The 12,168-nt window shown below is 44.7% G+C and overlaps 1 pseudogene; it reads left to right on the top strand.

Annotated features, from left to right (window-relative positions):
• Nucleotides 1-9,818: 9,818 nt before the first annotated feature.
• On the top strand, nt 9,819-10,981 carry LOC129404939 (uncharacterized; annotated as a pseudogene).
• Nucleotides 10,982-12,168: the final 1,187 nt, after the last annotated feature.

Here is a 12,168-nt window from a genome sequence, read left to right as displayed (position 1 = left end):
TTTAATTAATGTAATTTAAAAATTAATTTAATTTAATTTTTAAATTACATTCATAAATAAATGATAAATATGGGAGGAAGCTCCCTTCCAGAACCGACTCAACTGATGGCAGAGGCATACAGACCAATTTCTTTAGCAAGTAGCACTGTCACACTGTCATCCCGTTGTTCGTCGATTTGCTCGAGTGGGCATCAGTAACGTCTCCACTGTGAGACTTGTTGTCACTATTTTTGACATATCAAATACACCATGGGGAGCTTGCCAGACTCTGCAGTGCAGGCAGGATACTCTCAGTAGCTTGCCGGGCTCTCCGAGAAGGATGAAGGAATGGAACCCAGGTCGGCTGCGTGCAAGGCAAATGCCCTACCCGCTGTGCTATTGCTCCAGTAAAAATATATATTAACTCTAGCTGATGTTCAGTTGGACAGGGAAGGGCCCCTATGGCAATGGAATTCCTAGGAAATACTAAAACCAGTAGTGCCAAGGCTACAAACACAGGAACTAAGGCCTGATAAGAACTTTCCAGCGTTGGTAAGAGACCCGGAGAGGGATGGACCCCCCACTCCAAGAGAAACTGCAGCAGGAGCAAAGGCCGGGAAAGGAATTTCAAAGATGTCCATCCACCACTCCCAACCCCACCCCTTTGGCAACTTCCCTAGCAATGGGATCTACCTAGGTAGAAGCCCCGTATGGGGGCAGGTTGGAGAAACCCTATCCGTGCCACCTTGAACCAAGGGAAGTGTGCACACAGACTGCCCGAGCCCACGTGCTGCTGATGCCCATGTGGCCAAGCCCATGTGGTTTGAGGCAGTGAGGCAGAGACAGTGCTCATTTGTGTCCATTTGAGATCCCCGGGCTCTTCGGTATTTTCAAGAATGAAAATATTGAATAATAAAGATGCTCTGGGGCTCTGGGGCTGGAGCGATAGCCCAGCGAGGAGGGCATTTGCCTTGCACGCGGCTGACCCGGGTTCGATTCCCAGCATCCCATAGGGTCCCCTGAGCACCGCCAGGACTAATTCCTGAGTGCAGAGCCAGGAGTAACCCCTGTGCCTCGCTGGGTGTGACCCAAAAAGCAAAAAAAAAAAAAAAAAGGAAAAATAATAAAGATGCTCTGTCTCAGGGCTGGAAAGTAGAAAAGTTTATTGGAAAGTAGAAGAGAGAAGAAAAGCTGCTCCCCACGGGGGAGGAACTTAGGATAGGACTTCGGTAACTATGGCGCTTTCTGTGAGATTTTTTATGACCCGAAAAGCTGGGCCTTTGTGTTACGGAGAATGCAGGGAACCTACAGGGCGGTCTGGCTGGCTTGTCTCTCTGGTCACCAGCTTTGGGGATTGTTCATTATTTTCGTCTTGCCACGCCTAGTTCTGGGACAGAAGAACACGGTCCTGGGGAACCCCAGGGGTGTTCAAGATAGGGCCCTGGGGATGAGGTGTGCTCAGCCAGTGGGGAGAAAGGGAACTGCTGGTGAGGGGAAACTCTGTTCTATGAGAAGTGGACATTCAGACTACTGTTTGCTTTTGTTTCTTTGCCAGTTATAATCCAGTTTTCCATTTTGCTCCCTCCTCCTTCTCTCCTGATACTTGTAAGTCATTTAAATTTTGGCTGCTCCAAAGCCAGGTATAAGAAATGCATATGTACCTTTTTCCCATTGGGGGTTTTCTCAATTCTATAGGAAAGATTTACAAAAGTAGGGTTTCTGGAACAAGTGCTATCCTTTGTTTTAGTGACAATATATACAATTGCTGCATCATCTGAAATATTTTGTACTTTTGTTATAGAATCGCAAGAAAGCCAGCTTATTTGGTTATGCGTTTTTCTTATTGGGTAATCTTTTGATAATAAGGAAAGACCTATGGTGAGAGTCTTGTGATTCTTTTTTTTTTTTTTTTTTTGGCTTTTGGTTCACACCCAGCAATGTACAGGGGTTACTCCTGGCTCATGCACTCAGGAATTACCCCTGGCAGTGCTCAGGGGACCCTATGGGATGCTGGGAATCGAACCCGGGTCGGCCGAGTGCAAGGTAAATGCCCTCCCCGCTGTGCTATCGCTCCAGCCCCAAGTCCTGTGATTCTTATATTTAGTTCCTCTCCTGGGATTCTCAGAGTGGAGCTCTTTGGCCAAAGCATTTATATCCATTGGTTCATCTGATCTTGTGGCAATCTCTGTGCTATTTGTGCCTACCGTTCAAGGAAATGGAGGCAGCGAAAGACAAAGAAATCTGATGATGCTTATGCTACTCCCAGGGGAAGTGCAAGCATCTGACCATGGGAATCTAGTCTGAGTGCATAGAGTCCTCCTCCAGTAACCACACGGTTCAACAGGAGAGAAGGGGCCTTGGGATTGGGCTGCTAGTGCTTCTGCTTACTGACAAAACATTGAGGAGTAACTTCGTGTTTCTAAAGCTCCATGTTCTCATTTCTAAATGGGTCTAAAGGTAGCCTCTGGGAGTAAAAAAGAAAGTGCCTCCCATAACGGGAAGCTAGGGTGCAGGGTGGGGTATTGGGGGATGGTGGGAGGGAAACAGGGGACATTGGTGATGGGAAATGTACACTGATGGAGGGATGGGTGCTGGATCATTGTATGACTGAAACTCAGTTATGAACAGCTTTGTAAAGATCTATCTCATGGATATCACTGTCACTGTCATCCCATTGCTCATCGATTTGCTCAAGCAGGCACCAGTAACATCTCCATGTGAGACTAGTTACTGTTTTTGGCATATCGAATAGGCCACAGGTAGCTAGCCAGGCTCTGCCGTGCGGGCGAGATACTCTCGGTAGCTTGCTGGGCTCTCTGAGGGGGACGGAGGAATCGAACCTGGGTTGGCCGTGTGCAAGGCAAACACTCTACCGCTGTGCTATCGTTCCAGCCCATAAGCAATTTTTTTTAAGTTATGTGGAGTTCATGCTCACTTCAGTCAGCTTAATCAGTGACTGAGTAAATAGCAATATCCCTACATCAATCAACCAATCAATCAAAGAAACCTCTGGGAAGGTTTTGATGAGAAGGAATAAGATCAGCTTTATAGAAAGTTAAGTATCTCCTTCAATGGAGACTTTTCTCTTGCTTTCTCTAACTTCTTTTTCCTTCATCGTTTCCTTTTGTTCTTTCTTTGAATCTCTAGTCCTGTGTTAGGTGCCTGGCAGAAAATGTTCAAAAAACGAAGTTATATTTTTCTTTCTTCCTTATTTATAACTACTGCTCTCAGCCCACTATTTTGTCACTTGGAATGGTTTACCAATTGGAGATTGAAATGAGCCAACTTTTATGCTGCATTCATAGTACTCAGAAAATTAGAAATGCACAGACATACATATATATTAATTTGCATACATGTACAGAGAAGTCCCCACCAGGCCTGAAATTGATTTACTTGATTTAGCCTGAAGATCGGAAACTTTGAAACTTCCCCAACAAGTTCTAATATGTAGCCAGAATCCAAAATTCACTACGATCTAATAGCAATGTCTATATTCTGAGCCAGTGATGAGTCAGGGACTCTACAAAATTGTAGAGTCACTTGGGGTACATCAAAATTACCTGCTTGGAGTGTTTATTAGAACATGAATTTTCAGATTAGATTCTGTGACAGGTTTCTGATTCAAGGGCCTAGTGATAGACCCCAGGACCCCAGATGAAAAAAACAATTCTCACATGAGTTTCACAGTGCTAACTGGGGGAAGCTACCCAGAAAATTTTGTGGCTATATTTGTGGTTTTATCTTACAGAAGCTCTACGTTGGAAGCCCACATGGGGTTAAGAAGCTGTTCTCTGTATGTAGGGCCCCTAATACATGCTGGTTTATTATATTTCCCTCAATGCAGACCTTTTTCTGGCAAGGGGGTGTTGGTTTGGTTTGGGTCTCATACCTAACTGTGCTCAGGGCTTACTCCTGACTCTGTGCTCATGGATCACTCCTTGCAATGCCCAGGGGACCATATAGGATGCCTAGGATTAAACTTGCATCAACCATGTGAAAGGCAAGTGCCCTACCTACTGTACTATCTTTCTGGCCCCCAACATAGAACCTATTTTATTGTTTCCCCAATTAAACTGAATTCTTGTCCAGTATTGAAACTGTGATGTTTTAAACTCCTGTAACATCCCAATTTATCCCATCCCCTGGCACATAGTAAGCTTGCGTTGAATGTTGAGTGGATGGGAGATTCCATTTAGAAGCCAGAGCAATCCAGACAGTTCTTGGTCAGTCTTCAATATCACTTCCCGGAGCTCAGTGAGAGAAGTGTACGCAATGGAGAAAAGAAAAATAGCCACCACTCCATCACATTCCCTCAAACATCCTTCTTCTGGATTTGAGGCATGGGCCATCCACCTCCCGTGAGGGTTCCATGTGATGAAAATCAATTTCAAATCCTCATAACAGCAATAGTCACCAACCTGTTTCTCCCACTCTTCTTATTTTAATTAGCAGGTGCTTAATAGTACATAATTATATCTCACGACTGTTTGGGATGGGAAAATTAGAAAACCAATTTGCATTTTAGGAATAATTTGGAAACATCAAAGCTAATTATCGAACATCAGATTTGGCCAAGTGGAATAAATCGGTTACCCGTTGACAATACACTCTGACAGTTATCAGAAGAAAACCAAGAACTGAGCTTAAACACATGGATAAATTAGTCATGGTTAAGAAGTATCCTTAATAGGAGACCCTTTATGTTTTATCTGCTCAGCCTGTTCCTGGGGGCTTTCCTAGGGGTGGGCGTCTCTCGCCATTTGTATGTTGTTTTGGTAGTAGGATAATTCTCAGAGCTGCCACTTTCTAGTGAAGTTAGTATGGGATAAATTTCTTTTCTTGGAATGGGATAGGCCTGTGCCTATGAATAAATCCCTTCCCCTGAGTGCTCCTTTCCAGGATTTTTATTTTAACCAATGATGAAACAAGAGGCGAGGATAACAAGTAAACTGACTGGCGTCTTCAACCAGATCATTCCAGAGAGAAGAGGCCGGCTAATTTTACTGCACTCCTCTTTCAGGTCATCCCTAGTCCTAGATATGCATCTCCCTTTCATTCTGTGAGTGCTGTCACCCTCCCGGTGCCTCTGAATGCCAACACCTCTTTCATTCATTTACATTTTCCTATTTGATGCCTATGGCTTGCAACCATAAAATGCCCACCCAGTTTGACTCCAGCACTCGGGACTAGTTTTGAGTGTTTCCTGCATATGAAATTTTTCTTCTCATGTTCATTCTGGTCATTAGTTGGGATTTAGTTTCCAACTTGAGCATTTAAAGTGGAAATTTTCTGTGTTTCCAGAGAATTTTTCCTTTTGAAATGATACTCTGCAAAAACTTCAGGTTATTTATTTTCATTAGCCACATTGCTACACGAAAAAGCTGTTTATTTTCATAAGAGTATAGTCTGTGTTCTATAAGAAGCAACAGTTTCTTCTTGCTAGACAACAAATTCCGTGGAAAAGTATCTGTGTCCCCTGAATTTAGTGACATCTAGAAGATAAGTCAGAGGGAAGAGGACAAGGACCAGATGATCTCACCATCTGTTTGCCAGAGAGACAAAAGAAAGGAACAGGCAGTATCAAACAATGGAAAAGCCTTGACCTTGGATTACAAAAATGATTAACAAACAGGGGGGACCAGTCTGGGAAGTGAAGATCTGACCAGAGGTGACAAGGACAGTGGTGGAAGGCTATGGTGATTTGGTGGTGGTGTGGTCCAGAATTTTGTACATCAATGCTATAAATGTTAAAAACATTATAACCATAATACCTAAACTATAACAGCAAAAGTAGAGCATGCTCAGGCAAAGCTTTTGAGTGATTATTATTTTTTTAAAAAAGGGTATTTTTTTTATTGGATGACCATGAGATACAGTTACAAAGCTTTCATATTTGAGTTTCAGTCATACAATGATTGAATACTCGTCCCTCTACCAGTGCATATTTTCCACCACCAATGTCCCCAGTATCCCCCCACCTTCCCAACCCTCCCCCTGCCCAAAAGTAGAGAGAGTATTCTCTTTCTACTTTGGGGCATGATGGTTTGCAGTACAGATACTGAGAGGCGATCACGTTTGGTCCTTTATCTACTTTCAGCACACATCTCCCATCCTGAACGATCCCTCCAACCGTCATTGACTTAGTGATCCCTTCTCTGTCCCAGCTGTTCCTCCCCCAGCTCATGAGGCAGGCTGCCAATATTCCTGGTCCTAAGCAAGGGTATTTGAAAGCACATTAATGATCAATGAGACCAATGTTTTGCCTCTACGGAGTGAGGTGAGAATAGTTGGGGGGGGGCGGGTGCGGGGGATTCACAACTGGTGGTGCTGAGGAGTGACTCCTAGGGCAAGTCACTCTTGGCAGTGTTCAGAGGACTGTGTGGTGCCAGGAATTGCATCTGGACCTCTTGCATGCAGTGCATGCGCTCAGCCTTAGAGCTGTCTCCCTGTCCTAGGTGAGAATTATTGATTCTGACTCAGGGACATCTATGGCCAAATGCACAACAAATAAAATCTAAGATCCTGGGTTTGAGGTTAAAACATAACCGAATATGAGACAACTCACTTAAAGTCTTAGAGACTTGGTTTCCTCAATTTTGTAATCGGGATAAAGACATCCAACACTTTTGAAGCACAAATATTTAGCAGAGCCAACCATTTGTCCGTGGGAGAACTGACTGTTTCATAATTGGTGTCTCAAATAATTAGTTTGATGAATGTTGGCAGTGCTTGTAAATACAGAATGATCAGATGTTTGGGAAAACAACTTGATAATTTTAGATTATTACAACCGACTACACTTTTTAAGAAGTAGATATTTGAGGCCAGGCAGCTAGTACAGCAGGTAGTGTGTTCACCTTCTACACAGCTAACCCCAAGAACCGCCAGGAGGAAGCTCTGAGCACTGCCAGATGTGGTCCCAAACCAAAAATGAAACACAGAAATAAATGTAGATATGTGAAGAAAGTACCATCTACTGATCAGATTTAAGACTATTCAAACTTGGGGCTGGAGTGATAGCACAGTGGGAAAGGCATTTGCCTTGCATGCGGCCAACCTGGATTCGGTTCCCAAGGTCCCATAGGGTCCCCTGAGCACTGCCAGGGGTAATTCCTGAGTGCAGAGTCAGGAATTGCCTGTGCATTGCCGGGTGTGACCTAAAAAGTAAAAGAAAGAACCGAAGGAAAAAAAAAAACAAGACTATTCAAACTTATCTGACCTACTGACCTTCTTTAGGAAAAACAGTCCTCTGTCTCCCTGGAAACCCACCTTCTTCAAGTGAACAAACAAAAACTGCCCCCCCCAAAAAAAAATTATTGCACTCAAAGCTATACTAATCTCTTGGATCATCCCAGCAGCAGCCCACCTCAGGGAGACCCATCACCCACACTGGGAAGCAGCAAGCCTAGATGGTTAGAGAAGGCATATACTTCGGGGCCAGGGTAGCACTGTAGCACTGTCATCCCATTGTTCATTGATTTTCTCAAGCGGGCACCAGTAATATCTCCATTGTGGGACTTGTTGTTACTGTTTTCTGGCGTATCAAATATGCCACGGGGAACTTGCCAGGTTCTGCCGTGCGGGCGGGATACTCTCGGTAGCTTGCCAGGCTTTCCAGGAGGGACGGAGGAATCAAACCCGGGCCAGCTGTGTGCAAGGCAAACGCCCCTGTGCTATCTAAGGGGTAGTGTAAAAAAAATAAAGCATCTTTCACTTGATAGAGAATTGAGCAGACCAGGCACCAGCAGAGTCTGCTCGTACAATCTGGCACCTATTTTTGTAAGTCAAGTTTATGGAACACTGCCCGGCTTCTTCCTGGACATGCTGCCTTCCTCTGCTGCTCGCTCTGCCCTAGAGTAGAGCAGCTGGGACACAGACCAAGGGAGCCGCAAACTCTAAAATAGCTCCTCGTTGCTCCTGCGCTGAAAAAGTTTGCTGACCCCCGAGCCACAGGGTTTGTTTCCCCCCCTTCGTGGCTTAATGAAATGTCAGTAGCTGCCAGGCCAATTGTGACGGATTCTTTCCAGCTCTGATGGTGAGTGATGTAGGCAGTTATGGCGGCGTCTGCTCTCCTCGCCGGTACCGACGCTGCCTCTCACCGAGTGTCAATCTCTCTTCCTACTCACTCTCGTTTCACAAAACAGTTTCCCTGCTTCCAGGTGCTTTTTGAAACTCCCAGTTTCTGTCAACACATGGCCCAATCTTGCTGTGAGCAAGATTTTATCTTGCCTTAGATTTTCCTATGAACAATTTTTATCAAATTAAAAAGTTATTGGGTGTATATTTTGGCAAATATATTTGATGCTATCGTATGGCGTTTATTTATCGTTAGTTCAGTTTTGTTCACTAGGATTTTTGGAAGAGAAATCGAGGCTGAAAATATTTTTTTTTACGTTTTGAAATTTATAAACTAGAATTATATTTTCTTGTCCTATCATACAAGTGGATATCCTTAAGCTTGATCCTTATTATGTGAAGTCAACATTTAAGACAGGGTTAGGCAGTGTGGAATAAAGTTGAGGGTTGGGTCACAACTGGTGATGCTCAGGATCTACTCATGGCTCTTTGCTCAGGAATGACCACTGGTGGCACTCAAGGGACCGCATGCCAAAATTCTAATCAGGGTTGCAGCTAATCAGAGTTGCGGCAGAAGCATCCACAGTGCCTTATTACCTCCTGTTCTATCTTTCCACGCTACAATTTTTTTACTGTAAATGTCCCACAGCGGCCAGCCCGACTCCTTTCTAGCCCCCAGCTGAGCCCACCTAGAAGGACAGGCTACCCAGAAGAGCTGGCATCTGGCCAAATGTTCCACTGAACCGCAAACTCTGAAGATGAGCTATTATTCTTTCTCAATTTACATTACCTAGAATGGTTCTCACCTCAGATCATGATCTCTAAGTTCAAACTGTCCTTTTTCTCTTGTTCAGATAGACACTGGGACTTACTAAAAGCAGAAGTTTGCATGGGGGTAGGGGTGGTGATGAGAAAGCTGCAGGCAGGGCTCTGCTACCTCCTTCCTCCAAGCAGCTTTCACCTTTGACCTCTCAAAATAGTTTTCTCTTCATTCATGCAAAAATAATATTTTATTTTGGTTAATTGTAACAATTAACCAAATCGACCCACCCTACCAGCGCCAGGTAAATACCTCATCGGCCGACCTCCACTACGTCCACTACCCAGCCACCGCCACACTCCAGGCCACTTTCTGGACACTCGGGCTGAACTTCACGCATGAGTGAAGCCCCACCGAACCAGGTAAAGCAGAACTTTGTGACCTTGGACTCCAGGCTCAACGAGATCCAGAAACAGAGATCCTCTGTCTGCCTCCTCCAATTTCTAGCACCCCAGGGATCAAACCTAGACGACCCACCTTACGGGCACCAGATAAATACCTCATCGGCCAATCTCACTACCTCCACTACCCAGCCACCACCGTGCTCCAGGCTGCTTTCTGGATGGCACAGACGCTTTGCAGTCGAGTGACACATCCTAAGACACTTAATACACATTTTCCATAATTACCACACCGTATTTCATGGGGTTCAAATATGGTGTGAACCACGGGAACACCTGTAAGGGTGATTGGAGGCTGCCCTAAAAGCCTCCATCCCTCTCGGAGAGCCCGGCAAGTTACCGAGAGTACCCTGCCCACATGGCAGAGCCTGGCAAGCTACTCGTAGCGTATTCAATATGCCAACAACCGTAACAACAATGGGCCTCATTCGCCTGACACCAAAAGAGCCCCCAATACAGCAGTGTTAAGAAGGATGAGCATGAAGAGGCTGATAAAATCTCAGGGACGAACTAGACTGCCCAAAAGAAGAAGGACTAAAATGACTGTCTGTACTTTCAATGCATGTACACTGCCATCAGAAGCATCCATGGAGGACCTGATGGTGCAAGTGCAGAAGATTAAGTATGACATCATTGGTCTGACCAAAACGAGACGGCATCAATCACATCACGCCATTTTCAACACTGGAGAAGAACTGTTCCTCGGAACATGTGACAACAGAGGCATCGGTGGCGTTGGTGTCCTTGTCAACACGAACTTGGCCATGAGCATTGATTCATTCAAATGCCTAACAACCTGAATTGGATGATTACATTTAAATAGATGAGGCTCACTGCCAGCATTTTCTATCTTTGTTACCTACTCACCAACTTACAACTACAATGAAGGAGAAATTGAGAAGTTCTATATGAAGCTGGAGAAGTTCTATAAAGAAGACCACACCTTCTACAAGATCGTTGTCGGTGATTTTAATGCCAAGATAGGACCAAGAACGTCGCCTGAAGAATTCCACATCGGGACCCATGGCCTAGAATGGAACTAACAGGGTAAGAGACTGTCTGAGTTCATCATGTCGACCAAGACCATCCATGGTAACTCACAGTTCCAGAAGGCTGAATATAAACATTGGACATAGGAGTCTCCTGGTGGACAATGAAATTGACCACATCATATTCAATCAAAGGTTGTGCCTGACCAATGTCGCTATTGTCCCAAAATTCTGTCTCCTTCATGCAAAATTCTACTTCACAGAGTGGAGAGAAAGGATTGCAAAGTTTAAGTTTAAAAAAGATAACTCCCAGAATGACCACCAACTGGGAGCTCTTTGGCACTATTGCGGCAACGTGGGAAGATGCCATTATTGACAACATTGACGAGGAATATGATAGACTTGTTCTACACCTCCATGACTACGTGAAGAATGCCAAGAGTGGGAAAGCCACAAGCAGATGCCTGTCTTCGAAAACTCTCAAGCTCATTCACCAATGTGGTTTGGCATGAGCCTCAGGCAATCACAAGCTAACATCCGAGCTCACAAAGCTATGCAGAGAAGCGATAAAAGAAGACCTCAAAGAGAGAAGAGCAGCAGTGTTGACCAATGCAGCAGAAGCCAAGAAAAGTATTCACTATACTCGTCTGTCCTTTGCCAACTACAAGATCAAGATGACTGCCCTCCAATGCCCTGATGGATCTATCACATCTTCCAGAAGGGCAATGGAGAGAATTATTCATGACTTCTACTCAGATCTCTTCGATAGCCACGTCCACCTGCCCACATACCAAATTCCACAGGATGGATATATCGTTCCCAATGTTCTCCCTTCTGAAATCCAACATGCCACTTTTTCGGCAAAGACGCATACAGCACCCAATCCAGACAAGGTCATTTTACCCAAACACCTGAAGAATCTGCCGCCAGTACTTGTCAATACATTGGCTCGGCTCTTCACATGCTACCTGTCCAAATGCAAGGTTCTATCCCAGTGGAAAACCAGCAGGACTGTTCTGTTGTATAAGAAGGGAGACATGCACATCAGCAACTACTGCCTAATCTGCCTGTTGTCTGTCATCTACAAGTTGTTCACTCAAGTCATCCTGCATAGAATAGGCAGAACACTAGATGAAGGACAACCACATGAGCAAGCCAGGTTCTGAAAAGGATTCAGCACGATTGACCATATCCACACAGTGACCAAGCTCATTGAAGTTTCACGAGAGTTCAAGATGCTGCTCTTAAATCTAACGTTCATCGATTTAAAGAAGGCCTTTGATTCTGTTGAGATTGAAGTGGTCATAGAAGCCCTAGCCAAACAGGGCGTTCAAACTCAATACATCAGGATCTTCCTTGAGCTGTATTATGGATTCACCACCAGCATCTCACCATTCTACAAGGAAGTAATCATCGACATAAAGAGAGGGGTTTGGTAGGGTGATACCATTTCACTGAAACTCTTCAGTGCCACCCTCGAGGATGTCATGTGATGACTGGAATGGGAAGGAATGGGAGTGAAGATAGACGGTTGGCAACTACACCACCTCTGCTTCACTGATGAATTTGTTCTAATAACACCAAACATTAGCCAAGCAGAACAAATGATGACTGACTTCGAGCGCGAGTGTGAAAAGGTCGGACTACAGCTGAATCTCACCAAGACAATGTTCATGAAAAACAAGCTAGTCCTTCATGTTCCATTTGCTCTCAACGGAACAAACATCTCCGAATGCAGCAGCTATGTGTACCTGGGTTGAGAACTCAACATGAGGAGCGACTTGGCGCCAGAACTGCACAGGAGGAAGAGAGCACCATGGAACGCCTCCAAGAGTGTCGAAGAAGTGGTTAAGAGGATGAAGAACCTCCAGCTGTGGGCACATCTTTTCGACTCCACCAT

This window comes from Sorex araneus, chromosome 5 (genome assembly GCF_027595985.1).
Source record: "Sorex araneus isolate mSorAra2 chromosome 5, mSorAra2.pri, whole genome shotgun sequence".
Classification (NCBI taxonomy): Eukaryota; Metazoa; Chordata; class Mammalia; order Eulipotyphla; family Soricidae; genus Sorex; species Sorex araneus.
This window is presented reverse-complemented; position numbering and strand designations above follow the sequence as displayed.